Consider the following 12,645-nt stretch of genomic DNA (forward strand, 5'->3'; position numbering starts at 1 on the left):
GCACACGGGATCAAAGCTGCATCTGTGACCTACTTGGCACCTTGAGGCAACATCAGATCCTTAACCCACTGAGCAACGCCAGGGATGGAACCTGAATCCTCACAGACACTAATGTCAGGTCCTTAACCTGCTGAGCCACAATGGGAACTCCAGAAAAAAATGGGCTGAACCCACTCCTGGGTCACCCTGCTTAATCCATGGGGATCCTTTAGCCAGGAATTCCTTTACTTTAGACCGAGGGCAGCATCTTGTACAAAACTCTATCACAGCATTGAAAGTATCTCTCTGTAACAAGTACCCCATGTACTGAAGCTGTGCATAAAGGGGCAGGAAAATCAACATTCGGAAGTAGATTCAGGGGGCCTAGAATCATTTATATATTTCCCTTTTTTTCTTTTTTAAATTGAAGTATAGTTGACTTACAATGTTGTATTAGTTTCAGGTGTATAGCAAAGTGATTCAATTTAATTTAATACATTAAATGTATTAAATATTTAATATATATATACACTTTATATTACATATACAATATATATTATACATTGTATATATGATCTATATTGATTCTTTTCCCTTATAGATTGTTACAAAATATTGAGTACATTTCCCTGTGATATACAGTAGGCTCTTATTGGTTATCTACTTTGTATAAAGTAGTTTTTTTTTTTTTTTTGTCTTTTTAGGGCCACACCAGCGGCACATGGAAGTTTCCAGGCTATGGGTTGAATCAGAGGTGTAGCCATTGGCCTACTCCACAGCCACAGCAACACCAGATCTGAGCCATGTCTGCTACCTATACCACAGCTCACAGCAACGCTGGATCCTTAACCCACTGAGTGAGACCAGGGATCAAACCTGCGTCCTCATGGTTACTAGTCAGATTCGTTTCCACTGAGCCACAATGGGGACTCCTATAGTAGTGTGTTTTTGTTAGTACTAAACTCCTTGGAATCACTTGAACTTAAAATTTTGTTTTCCTTTTTAAGAACTGAGATAGGGAGCTCCCGTCGTGGCTCAGTGATTAAAGAATACGACTTGGAACCATGAGGTTGCGGGTTCAACCCCTGGCCTCCCTCAGTGGGTTAAGGATCTGTTGTTGCCGTGAGCTGTGGTGTAGGTTGCAGACACTGCTTGCATCTGGCATTGCTGTGGCTGTGGTGCAGGTTGGCAGCTACAGTTCCAATACGACCCCTAGCCTGGGAACCTCTATATGTCGCAGGTGCGGCCCTGGAAAAGACAAAAAAAGGAGCTGAGATAGTGTATGTGAAAAAGCACAATGCCCAATACACAGCAAGTCCTCCTTAAACATTAGTTAAACCAGAACCTTCAGAATTCCCAGAGTTTAACCCAATTTCCTGCTCACAATAGGTGCTCAGTAAACATTTGTTCGGACTGTTGGATATTTTGAATATATGGCAGGACTGTACTCACCGACCTTTCCTCTTAAGTTCAATTCTTGTTCTAAAGCCCAGCTCCAGCCAGTCCTCACGGGTCCATTTTCCATATAACTGTGATCTTGATACCAAGCTGTCAACTCATAAAAATCCATGGAGGGCCTCCAGTGTCCCAGAGTTGTACTCCCACCTACAGCACCTCAGAATGGCAGTCTCTGTGCCAGCAGCTTAGACTGATGTCCTGCCAGGCTCTGTACTGGGAGGACATCTCAGCACATGTGCGAGGTGTTGCAGACAGTAGCAGTTGCCTGGGGACAGAGTGCACTGAAGTAGCAGTTGAAGAGTAAGCTATCCCACCAGGCTGAGGCAGCCACGACCTCCAGAATAAGTACATTCCATTCCCACCCTGGGACACTCCAGGCCCTGTTGCTGATTTCAGTGCGATTCAAGGCCAGCTGGTGCCAACCCAGCATGGAAGCGGGGACATTTCTTCTGCACACGTTTGGTGAGGTTAGGGGAACCCGGTCATAATGTGAAAGATGAGTTCTGTTCCAAGTCTTCTCAGCGTGTGTGGGTGTGTTTCTCCATCTCTTTCTCTCTCTTTGTGTGTGTGTGTGTGTGTGTGTGTGAGGGAGAGATTCTCTCAGTGGATTCTGGCCACAGATTCTTGCCTGGGAATTCCACACCCATGAGATGTATGAATCTTGAGACCTCTTTTATTTTCTATTTTTTAGGGCTGCACTTGCAGCGTGTGGAAATTCCCAGGCTAGGGGTCAAATCAGAGCTGTAGCTGCCAGCCTACATCACAGCCACAGGAATGCAGGATTCGAGCTGCGTCTGTGACCTACACCACAGCTCACGGCAACACCAGATCCTTAATCCACGAGTGAGGCCAGGGATCAAACAAACCCATGTCCTCATGGATATTAACTGGGTTCGTTACCACTGAGCCACAATGGGAATTTCATCTTGAGACCTCTTTGCTGATAAATACTCATCGAGTGCTCCCTTTGTGCAAATGTTTCTGTTAAGGTCTCAGCAAGAAGCAGATAACACATTTGAAACAGGCTAAGTTGAGGAGGGTTTATTTGCAATGAGACTTTGGCCAAGATGTGGGCGTGGGAACAACGGGGATGGAGCAGTAATCTTGGCTCAGCAGCAGTCGTGGTGTTATCAGCTGCATGTCCCGGGCACCAAGGGAAGAAGCTGTCACTGTAAGCTGGAAGGGAGAGCTGGGAGCAGTGGCCTTCAGCTGAGGGTGACCTTGCCGACAAGGATCCAGGGGAATACTTGCCTTCAGTGACATTTCTCTTTCCCTCCAGTTCTCTGTGGGGTTCCCTGCTGGCCAAATCCACCGGAAGCCAGGGGCACAGGAACCAGCTCAGTTTCCTGGGGGCCGGCAGGCTGGAGGATCATCTGGAGCCGGTGAGAGTCCCTGGAGGGGCAAATGTGAGTCACCAGGCACAATGCCGCACTGTCCAAGGGGAAGTGTGATTCCAGGTTTTGTGAGGACTGAAGTCATGCAATTTGGGGGGGGGCTCCACTTTAAGAAAATCGTAACAAAAGTACCTTACCTTGGCAAACAACACCCCCCTCCCTCTAAAACTCCCTCTAACAGAAGGCTTTGGAAGAGACCTTGCTTAAGCTTCACTAGTTTCTCTGTAAAGCTCCCTCTGCCTATGGCTTTGGTGATTTTGACCTAGAACAGTATTCTGGTCCAAGATAAGCTCACAGTCTCATGGGTGATGGAGGCTGAGACGATTGATTATAATTATAAAGCAAACTGTGGCATAAGGGAATTACAGATGGAATACTACAGAAGGTTAGGTAGGCATTGAAATAGGTTCGACAGACAGGTGGAATTTAGAGTCATGGCTAGGAGCGGACAGAATTATATTTATACTGTCTACTCTTTATTGAGCATCTACTACATAAAAAGGACTGTCTCGAGACTATCTCCTTTAGTCCTGACAGAAACAGGAAACTGAGACTCATAGAGGTTAAGTAATCTAGGTTATAAAGATACAGAGTGGAAGAGCAAGGATTTGATCTGGAAGCTGTTTGCTTCCAGAGCCAGACTGCTGTGGGAGGAGCCTGCAGTGTGTGGATCCTCAGGTGGAAAAAACGCAAACGCCAGTAGGCAGAGGAGGAACTGGGCCAAACCGGAACATAGGGATGCTTTTACGTCCAACTCTTTGTCAACACATTTATTTATTTGCTTCTCTGTGACAACATTTATTTTTAAAAATATTTTATTAGAGTATAGTTGCCTTACAATGTTGTGTTAGGTATATAGCAAAGTGAATCAGTCATACATGTAAATATACCTTTTCTTTTTTCCCCACATAGGTGACTCCTGCGGTATACAATAAATTGTCAGAAGGTGTGTGATACTTACACTCCCAATTCTTCCCTCCGCCCAACCGTTCACCTACGGTAACCTTAAGGTTGAATTTTTTTTTTTTTTTTAACCAACATATTGGTTAAAAAAGCTACTGAGAATAATGGCAATATTTATTTCAGTTCTTAAGGCATTGCCAGGTACAGCATTCAACCAGAAAGATGGACTTAGGGGCTCTATACCACATTTCCCAGGTGCCCACGGGGCAAGAGGGACCGAGATCTTGCTTTGCCGGTAAAACACTACACTTCCCAGCATGCACTGGGTGCGCCGGTCCGCGGCTCCCGCCATGCCCGCGGAGGCGGAGAAGGCCGGCATAGGCTCCGCCCCGCTCGCGCGTTCCCGTTCGCCCCGCCTCTCCCGCTCACCCGAGCCAATGAGAAGGCTCCATACTGCGGAGTGTGACGGGGCCGGCGCCTCAACTGAGTTGCAAGTCGGCAAAAGCGGCGGGAAGTTCGTACTGGGCAGAAGGCGACCGGTCTGCGGTTCCGGGTAGGGTAGCCGCGCGCGGAGCTGAGCAAGAGTGCCGGCGCCCAGCGGGGGCCGCGGAGAGGCTGTCGGCGGCTGGGCCGGCGCGGGGCGGCAGGGCAGCCGGGACCTCGGGAGGCGCCGGCGTCCTCTCTCGCCGGGTTTCCCTCAGGCCCCGCTGCGGCCCCGGGCTCCCTGCACCGGCCGGGCGGGTCCCCAAGGCTCAGTGGCCGGTTCTGAACGGCATGTAGGCGGGTCAGACTTGCACGGCATCCTGGGCGCTTCGGCCGGGTCTGGGAGATGGCTTCTGTAGGCCAGATTGGATCAGCGGGGTCCCTCCGCCGTCTTGGAACTCACGTTCTGCAGGGGAAACAGAATAGAAGCAAAACTGACCATTTGCAGAAGCGAAGAGCTCTCTGAAAACGGGGACAGGCGTCTGTGGGCGGGAGTGATGGGCGGGGGTGGGGTGAGGGAGGGCATCTCAGGAGGCGACGTTGGCCTGGAGACCTGAGATGGGGGAAGGAGCCTGCTCGGCCGGGGCTAGCGTTCCAGGCCTGGGCACCTTTCTTAGCTGTCAAGGTCCGGCTGAGGCCCGGTGAGAGCGGCACTTGCGGCAGGTTCGAGGCGTTCGAGCTCGGTGGGGGAATTTTACAAGGGATTTTCGCGTGCCTCTGACAGCTGTCCTTTGTCCCGTCTTCGTAGCTGCAGGGTGGCACCTTTTGCTGATGCTGCTGTATTCGCGGGCGACAGATAGTTTTTCCTACCGTCGAAATAATTTTTGGCTCTGGTGTCAAAACTCTTAGGTGCTTTATTTAAATTCGACAAACGCACCAGGGTTTCCGGGTTGAGAGGGAAAGGAGGTAGACCCTAGGTTTTAGTTAAGTCCACCCATTTTTTAACTTTTCTGTCAAGTCACCCCTCCCCTCCTTTTTTTTTTCTTCTTGCTATGTATTGACTCGTCCTTTCCCTCCCTCATCTCTCCTTGAAACAGTTTGGAGATACCAATTTTGCTCTTGGGAAGGTGGTGGTTTTAAGAAACTGTTGAAGGGCCTCATTAATTATTATTTTTTTCTTTTCTTTTTTTTTTTTTTCAACTAGAATTGCCCATCCGTTAAGCGAAATTTACAAGGTTAAAAGAAAATGTATGGCAGCATTATTTTTAAGCGTTCAGAATAAAGGCATCTTGCTTTTCATGACTTTCGAAGTGTGATGCTTTTGGGGAGGATTTAATGTACAATTTTAAAGTAGTTTCAGAGGGAGGCAAGGGTTTTTTGTATAATCATCTTATTCAGGTTATGTCTATGCTGTCCAAAATGGCATATAGTAACTGGAATTACATTTACAGGTAGTTAAGGTCAGGGTCATCCTCTGATATAGCAAGTTGTCACTTAACACTGGCTTTCTCTGCCGAAGCCACTGTGGGTGCTTTTCTCTGTGCATCTCAGCGTTGCTGCTCAGATTCTGGGTTAATGCAGTAACAACTTGAATTTGATGGCAATAACTTGTGTTCAGCATTACTGTCCATTTAGTGCTACTATCTACGACAGATGAGATTTAGAGTGTAAGGGCTTCGTAATGTTCAGTGTTGCAGAAATTGTGAGAGGATATTTGGTCAACAAATGAGAAAGTGGAGAAATGTGTCAAGCACAGAACCTGACATACAGTAAGTTCGTAAGTGCCCAGGAAATGGTTATATGGAAAGCTTATGCCGAGTCTTATTCCAGGATGCAGATGTATATTTTACAAATAACAGTCATGCATTCAAAATGTTGACAGACCCTAAAATTAAATTTCTTAAATAGGCCAGCTTTTTTTTTAAAATTGAGAACTAATGTGAAATAATAATAAATAGGTAAGTGAAAGTCCCAGATGTCTAGGAAAGAAAAAAGATTTTTCTTGGACAGCTGTATGTATATTTTTCCTTAAAGCCATCCCTAGTAAGTTATGATGTGCTATAAGTAGAATTTTGATTTAAAAAGTAGAACTTTGAAAGTATTTTTGATTTGATAAATAGAACTTACTGGAAATGGGGCAGAGCTTAAACATTCACCTTATATATAACAAGTGAGGAAGGATGGTTCCTAGATTTACGCGAACAGCGCACATGCCGATATCTCCATGTAGCGGGCAGGAACCTAAGGGAAGTTGAGTGCTGCCTCTTTGTGTGCGGTGGTGAGGCTTTCATGGAAATTGGTCTTGATGGGTTGTGAGAATGGAAGGGTAGCTGGATAGGACTGGAGAATATATTTCAGACTGGTAGGATATTTCACAAGCTTGTCTGGGTTATTTTTCAGAGGGAGCAGCAGTGGACTCATCTATTCACCAGATGTCTCTATCGGGAACCGTGCTGGGTGCAGAGTCTGTTCTTGCCATTGTAGTGTTTTGTTGAAGCAAGATTTCTTTTACACTGATAGAGGTCGTTTCTTGTCGACTCTGGCTACCTAGCACCCAGCACACAAGTAGTCCACTGTGTCTGGCACATTTGAAAAACTACACTCTTAGCGATAACATGGAATTTTTAGTAAGGGTGCACGATTAATTTAGAAAGGTGATAGAATCCTGACAAAGCGTTTAGCTGGGTGGTGGAACCAAGATGTCTTCCTCGGGGACAGGTTTGGCCCTTTCGACCAGTATTCCTGTGAGTATTTCTTACTTGCCATTATAACGATGTAAGGAGGATCACGCCCTTTAACATCTTCCCCCTCACCTTCTGAATGGCACTTAAGTACCTCGCATTCTGGCATTCTGCGATCGCTGCTTTGAAGTAATTTCATTCACTCGCCCAGTTATTCCTGCTCCATCTCTCCCAGTGTCGTCTTAAATCTTTGCATTCAAACTCAAGCACATTCTACTCTTCTTTTCTGGATGGCGTATGGGCAGCACTTGAAGAAAAACTCTAGAGAGCCTGCCCTTCTCCCCATAATCAGAGTTTGGTTTTTAACATTCACCAATAAATGCTAATGACAAGAAACTGCTTTTAGTAACATTAGTCAGTAAATTTATTAAGAATTTCACAACAACAACAATAACAACAACAAAAAGACAAAAAAAAAAAAGAATTCCATTAAGATTTCCTCTTGTGGCTCAGTGATTAACGAACCTGACTAGCATCCATGAGTATGTGGGTTTGATCCCTGGCCTGGCTCAGTGGGTTAAGAATCTGGCGTTGCCGTGAGCCGTGGTGTAGATCACAGATGTGGCTTGGATCCCGCATTGCTGTGGCTGTGGTGTAGGCCAGCAGCTACAGCTCTGATTCTACCACTAGCCTGGGAACCTCCACATGTCGTGGGTGTGTGTGGCCCTAAAAAAAACAAAAAGACAACAACAACAAAAAAAGATTTTCATTAGCTGCAGCATTTTTGTCAACTTGGTTTGAATTGTATAATGTATTTAGTCTTTGTGTAGGTACGTGGATTTTGATGATTCTTTGTAGCAACTCCTGTCTCTCTGTAGGTCTCTGGCCCATAGGATAGGAACTGGTACTTTCAGATTTGAAAATTAGATAGATGCCATTCACACTGGCAGATACTTAGGGTGAATGTTAAACCTATACTCACACTAAAATGTTTATCAAGAAGCCACATATATTAAGCGGGAGGATACACTAGATAGAAGTCATATAATTGGAAGTTGCAAGGTTAGTAATTTGAGATTTGGGAATGTTCTGTCATATACTTTTTAAGCAAATTTGTATACTTTATTGGAAGGACTCAGTTGTCTTACAGAGCTCAATGTCCAGAACGTCTGGAACGATATAGTTGGTCCTGCAAGTGACTGAATGAGAACAGGAAAGCCACTGGGAACAGGGCAGTACCATCCCACTCTTTTTACAGCCCTATAGCTTCTTTCCATGTGTTTATGTCACTTTCTCTCTGCAGGTAGGCCGTCTTGCTGCTGTTTACATTTGGGGCAGATATGTCTGTTCCAAGAACCCCAAGGAGACTCCATTATCTAATTGTCATTTCTATTTGAAATTTAAAAAAAATCACGAAGTTGGAAATTTTATAGCTAACTACAGCGTTATTTCAGATAATTGCCTTTTTCAATTTTTTTTTTTTTTTAACCAAGTAGCAGCTGAACAAATGCCATTATTTGATGATATGTACAAATGTTTTGGGATCACACTGTGTGTTAAGAAGTGCTGTTAAGGAGTTCCTTTTGCAGTTTAGCGGATTAAGAACCTGACTAGTATCCTTGAGGATGCGGGTTTGATTCTTCAGCCTTGCTCAGTGCGTCAAGGATCTGGCAGTTGCAGCTCCAGTTCAACCCCTTTCCATATGCTGCAGGTCAGGGGGAAAAAAGAAGTGCTGTTAAACCTTTAGTCTTCAGAGACTGTCTGGAACAGAAAAACAAACTTGCTGTTTCTGTTGGCTGTGTTGTTTTTGTTCCACTTCTTATTGCAGTTTATTGTAATACAGCAATATACATATTAGTCAGCATATTATAATCATTAATATACATGTTAATGATAAATTCTGTTTGATGTATTAAGAAAAAAATCTGTTATTTGGGAATCAGGAAGAAAATTTTAAAAGTTAATTTTTTGATAAAATTGAGGTCAGGTTACAGCATTTAAGAGGCTTACTCTTCCTGGCATTACAGACTTTTAGAAACTATTGTAAAAATTGTGACTTTCAAATTTCTATTACCTCACGTGTTGCTGGTAGGAATGTAAACTGGCACAGCCACTCTGGGAGTTAGTTTGGCAGATTCTTAAAAAGTTAAACATACACTGAACATATACCCAGCAGTTGCTCTCCTGGGCATTTATCCTTGGAAAATTAAAACTTATGTTCAAAGACCTGTATGTGAATGTTCCTGGTGGCTTTGTTTGTAGCAGCCAAAACCTAGAGACAGCTCTGCATCCTCCAGTGGGTAAATGGTCAAATAAAATGTGGTATAGCTGTGTGACGGAACACCATTCAGAGCGAAAAGGCACAAACTGGAGACCCAAGCAGCAGTTTGGATGGAGCATAAGGGCACAGTACTGAGTGAAAAAAGCCAATCTCAAAAAGTCATGTGATGAGGATTCCATTATGTAGCATTCCCAAAATGCTCATGGAAATGGAGAAGGGGCCAGTTTTGCCGGGGTGACGGCTGGGGCTGTGGTGTGGCTTTAGAGGAGTAGCAAGAGGGAGTTTCTTTGGATTGAACAGTCTATATCCTAATTATTGTGGTGGTTATAAGATACCCATGATGAAATGACTCACAACCATACATGTGCATACACACACACACACACACACAGAATGTAAAAACTGAAATTTGGGTAAGTACTTTAATTATAATGCTGTATGAATGTCAATTCCCTAGTTTTCTTTTTTTGCTTTTTCTTGGCCTTGCCTGTGGCGTGCGGAAGTTCCCAGATAAGGGATCAAACTCATGCTACAGCAGTGACAGCATTGGATCCTTAATCCTCTGAGCCACCAGGGAACTACCTTCAGTTTCCTAGTTTTGATCATTGTATTATGCTCATCCATTGTATGTTTCTACCACATTTATTCACCCCCTGAGGGACATGTGAGTTACCTAGTTTTTGGCTGCTACAAAAAAGCTTTCATGAACACTCATGTACAGGTTTTAGCGAGAATATAAATTTTCATTTTTCTAGGATAAATACTCAAGTGCACCTGTTGGGTTGTAGAGTTAAGTGTGTATTTAACCTGTGAAGAAATTGCAAACCTTCCCAGAGCTGTACCATTTTACACTCCCACCATCACCCTATGAGATGGATTTCTCCACACCTTTACCAGAATTTGGTGTTAGCAGTATTTTTTTGTTAGCCGTTTTAATAGGTGTGTATGGGTATTTCCTAATGGCTTTCATGGGCATTTCCCTGATAGCTAATGATGTTGACCATCTTTACACAGGCTTGTTTGCCATTCGAAGGCAGACGGAGCTTACCCAAAATGTGCCACTAAGGCATGCTCACAACAGTGAAGATATAAAAGACTGGAGCTTTTTATCTCCCCCTCAATTGCGTTCTTGTCTTATCTGTTTTAGTTCATCTTATGTCCTGTGAGTTACCCTTGTCCCCCTTGAAGTCCCAGGCCCCTGTCCCATTCCTTTGCTCAGGGTGGCATATAAGCCTCAACTGCCCGCCTTGCCCTTGGGTCCTGTATTTTTATGGAGGTGTAATTAAAATTGTTTTTCTCCTGTTAATTTGTCATGTCAATTAATATACCGGCCAAAAGAATCCGCAGGATAGAAGAAATTTTTTTTCTCTCCTACACATGCATATTTTATATGGTGATTTGTCTGTTCAAATCTTTTGCCCATTTTCTAAGTTGTTTGTTTTCTTACTGTTGAATTTAGAGTGTTCTTATATTCTGCATATAAGTCCTTTGCCAGATATGTGATTTGTAAATATACTCTCTGTCTGTGGCTTGTCTTTTCATTCTCTTACAGTGTCTTCTGCTGCACAAAAGTTTTTCATTTTGATGAAGTCCAACTTGTCAAGGTATGGATCGTTTTTGGTGTCGGGCACATCTCAGACTTCTTTGCCAAACTCTAGGTCAGGTAGATGTTCCAAGCTTTCTTTTCTAACTGTTTTACGATTTTATGCCTTACGTTTAGGTCTATTTTGGGTTGATTTTTGCAGAGGGTGTGATGTTTAGGTCTTAGGTCGTAATTCTTTTTTTTTTTTTCCCCTTTTCGTTTGTTTATGGATGTTCTGCTGTTCTAAGACCATTTATTGAACTGCATACAAAATGAAGATAGGAGGAAATGAGTAAGCAATTAAGTGTTGTTGTGGTCCATTCACATGGGTTGGAAAAGGAATTTTCCAGCATAGCAAGGTGAAAGGATACCAGAGTTTAATGAGATAAGAAATGCTGCTAGCGCAGTGGGACAACTGATAATCAGGGGGAGCCGAAAATTAATACAGATTTATGACGATACGGCATGGCTTGAGTCTTGAAAAAAAGTATGTATAGATTTGAGAGGAAGGGGAAACATTTTAGAGAATAGTGTGAACAGAGTTAGGTCTTAGAGAAAGTAATGAGAACTGGCTGTTTGGGGGAGTCGTGGAATGAAGGCGAGGAGGGAAGTCAAGGGAGGGTAGTTGAATATAGAAAACTCCAGGCTAGTTGATGATCAGTTTCATTGGCTACTAGAAGGTACTATAGTTTTTGAGCAGGAGAATGATATGGTAGAAATGGTGTTCAAGGGAAGTTTTAGGGCCACGCGTGGCAATGATAGGTTGGTAGGAAGCACAGGTTGTAGCCATGACCCTTCATTTGACTTCGCATGTTTGTCTTTACACATGTCTACCAGAAAGCCATAACAGTGATGTCCCTTTATGGCAATAAGTTGTTTGTATTTCCTAGAAGAATAGTAGATTTCAGGCTTTTGTCGCTGCTGTCAGGGATGAATATGGAGAACTCAACTGGACTTTCGCAGCCCTTCAGATTAATGCTGCTTTTAGTAAGTGGTACATGTGGGAAGAAGAGTAGTTTCTGTTGGCTCATGTTGACGTGGATGACATTTCTGATCAGGCCTAAGAAGGGTTCAAGGAGTGAGCAGTTGAAGTGATAAAAACATAAAGGGTTGATAAATTGGTCCAATGAGGAGAAGTTAATGGAATCACTTTTATTTATCATGGCTAAGAGGAGACTCAGGGGTTGTTTAATCAGTATGTCCTGGTGCTTGTGTATGAAGAACTACACGGAGAATGATGACGACCAGCTGTTCTTCACAGTCACCGAGGACCGAACAAGGACACACGGCTCGAATTGCAGCTTTCGGGTTGTAGTCTGAGGGAAGCCTTTCCAGGCAGTAAGAACAGCAGATACCTCATGCCGGGGATGCAGAGGGTCTTCAAGGTGGACTAGGAACCTAAACGTGGTTTGGGGACATTGTGCTTATGCAGTCAGAGGATGTGACGGGTGATGGCCCCCAAGTCCTAATTAATCCATTCGTGACCCAAAATACTCAATTTCTGTTTTCTTCACACCCACTTCCCTTCTTGGTTTCTTTCGCCAAGCAGATTATATTTTTCTCCTCACCTTTGTGTATCTCATTTGGTTTCTGCCTTCTTCTGTACATTTAAAAGACTATCTTGGATATAGGGTAGACCCATTTAAAAAATAGCCACTCAACAAAAAGAACTTTTTTTTAATGTCGAACTAGAAAATATCCATGCTTTTCAACTTTTTAATTTAGGACATGGAAAGGCATATCATCCCGTTTTTATAAAACATTCGTGGTGACTTGTTGAGCAGAGGATTTTCCTGTATGAGAGATTACCATGACGTATATTAATGAAAGATTGGCAGCGTGAAAAGCTTCAGTGTAGTCACTTATTTGTCTTCAAAGTACCTTTTCTGTTTGATTTAATTTCTTTAGTCTGATTCTTTTCTACAAGTCTAGGTCTTTTTTCCA

General features: G+C 43.6%; 1 protein-coding gene across 3 annotated transcripts in view; it reads left to right on the forward strand.

Annotated features, from left to right (window-relative positions):
• Positions 1 to 2,655: 2,655 nt before the first annotated feature.
• Positions 2,656 to 12,645, forward strand: part of VRK1 (VRK serine/threonine kinase 1) — an 85,330-nt gene continuing 75,340 nt past the window's right edge. For 2 of the 3 annotated variants that reach the window (XM_047796163.1, XM_047796165.1), the window contains exon 1: positions 4,176 to 4,287. The gene's annotated coding sequence lies outside the window, so the exon portion shown is untranslated. Of the gene's footprint in view, positions 2,844 to 3,743; positions 3,778 to 4,175; positions 4,288 to 12,645 lie in introns of those variants that run through there. The other variant, XM_047796164.1, reaches the window with a different exon arrangement.

This window comes from Phacochoerus africanus, chromosome 9, assembly GCF_016906955.1.
Source record: "Phacochoerus africanus isolate WHEZ1 chromosome 9, ROS_Pafr_v1, whole genome shotgun sequence".
In the NCBI taxonomy this organism is placed as follows: Eukaryota; Metazoa; Chordata; class Mammalia; order Artiodactyla; family Suidae; genus Phacochoerus; species Phacochoerus africanus.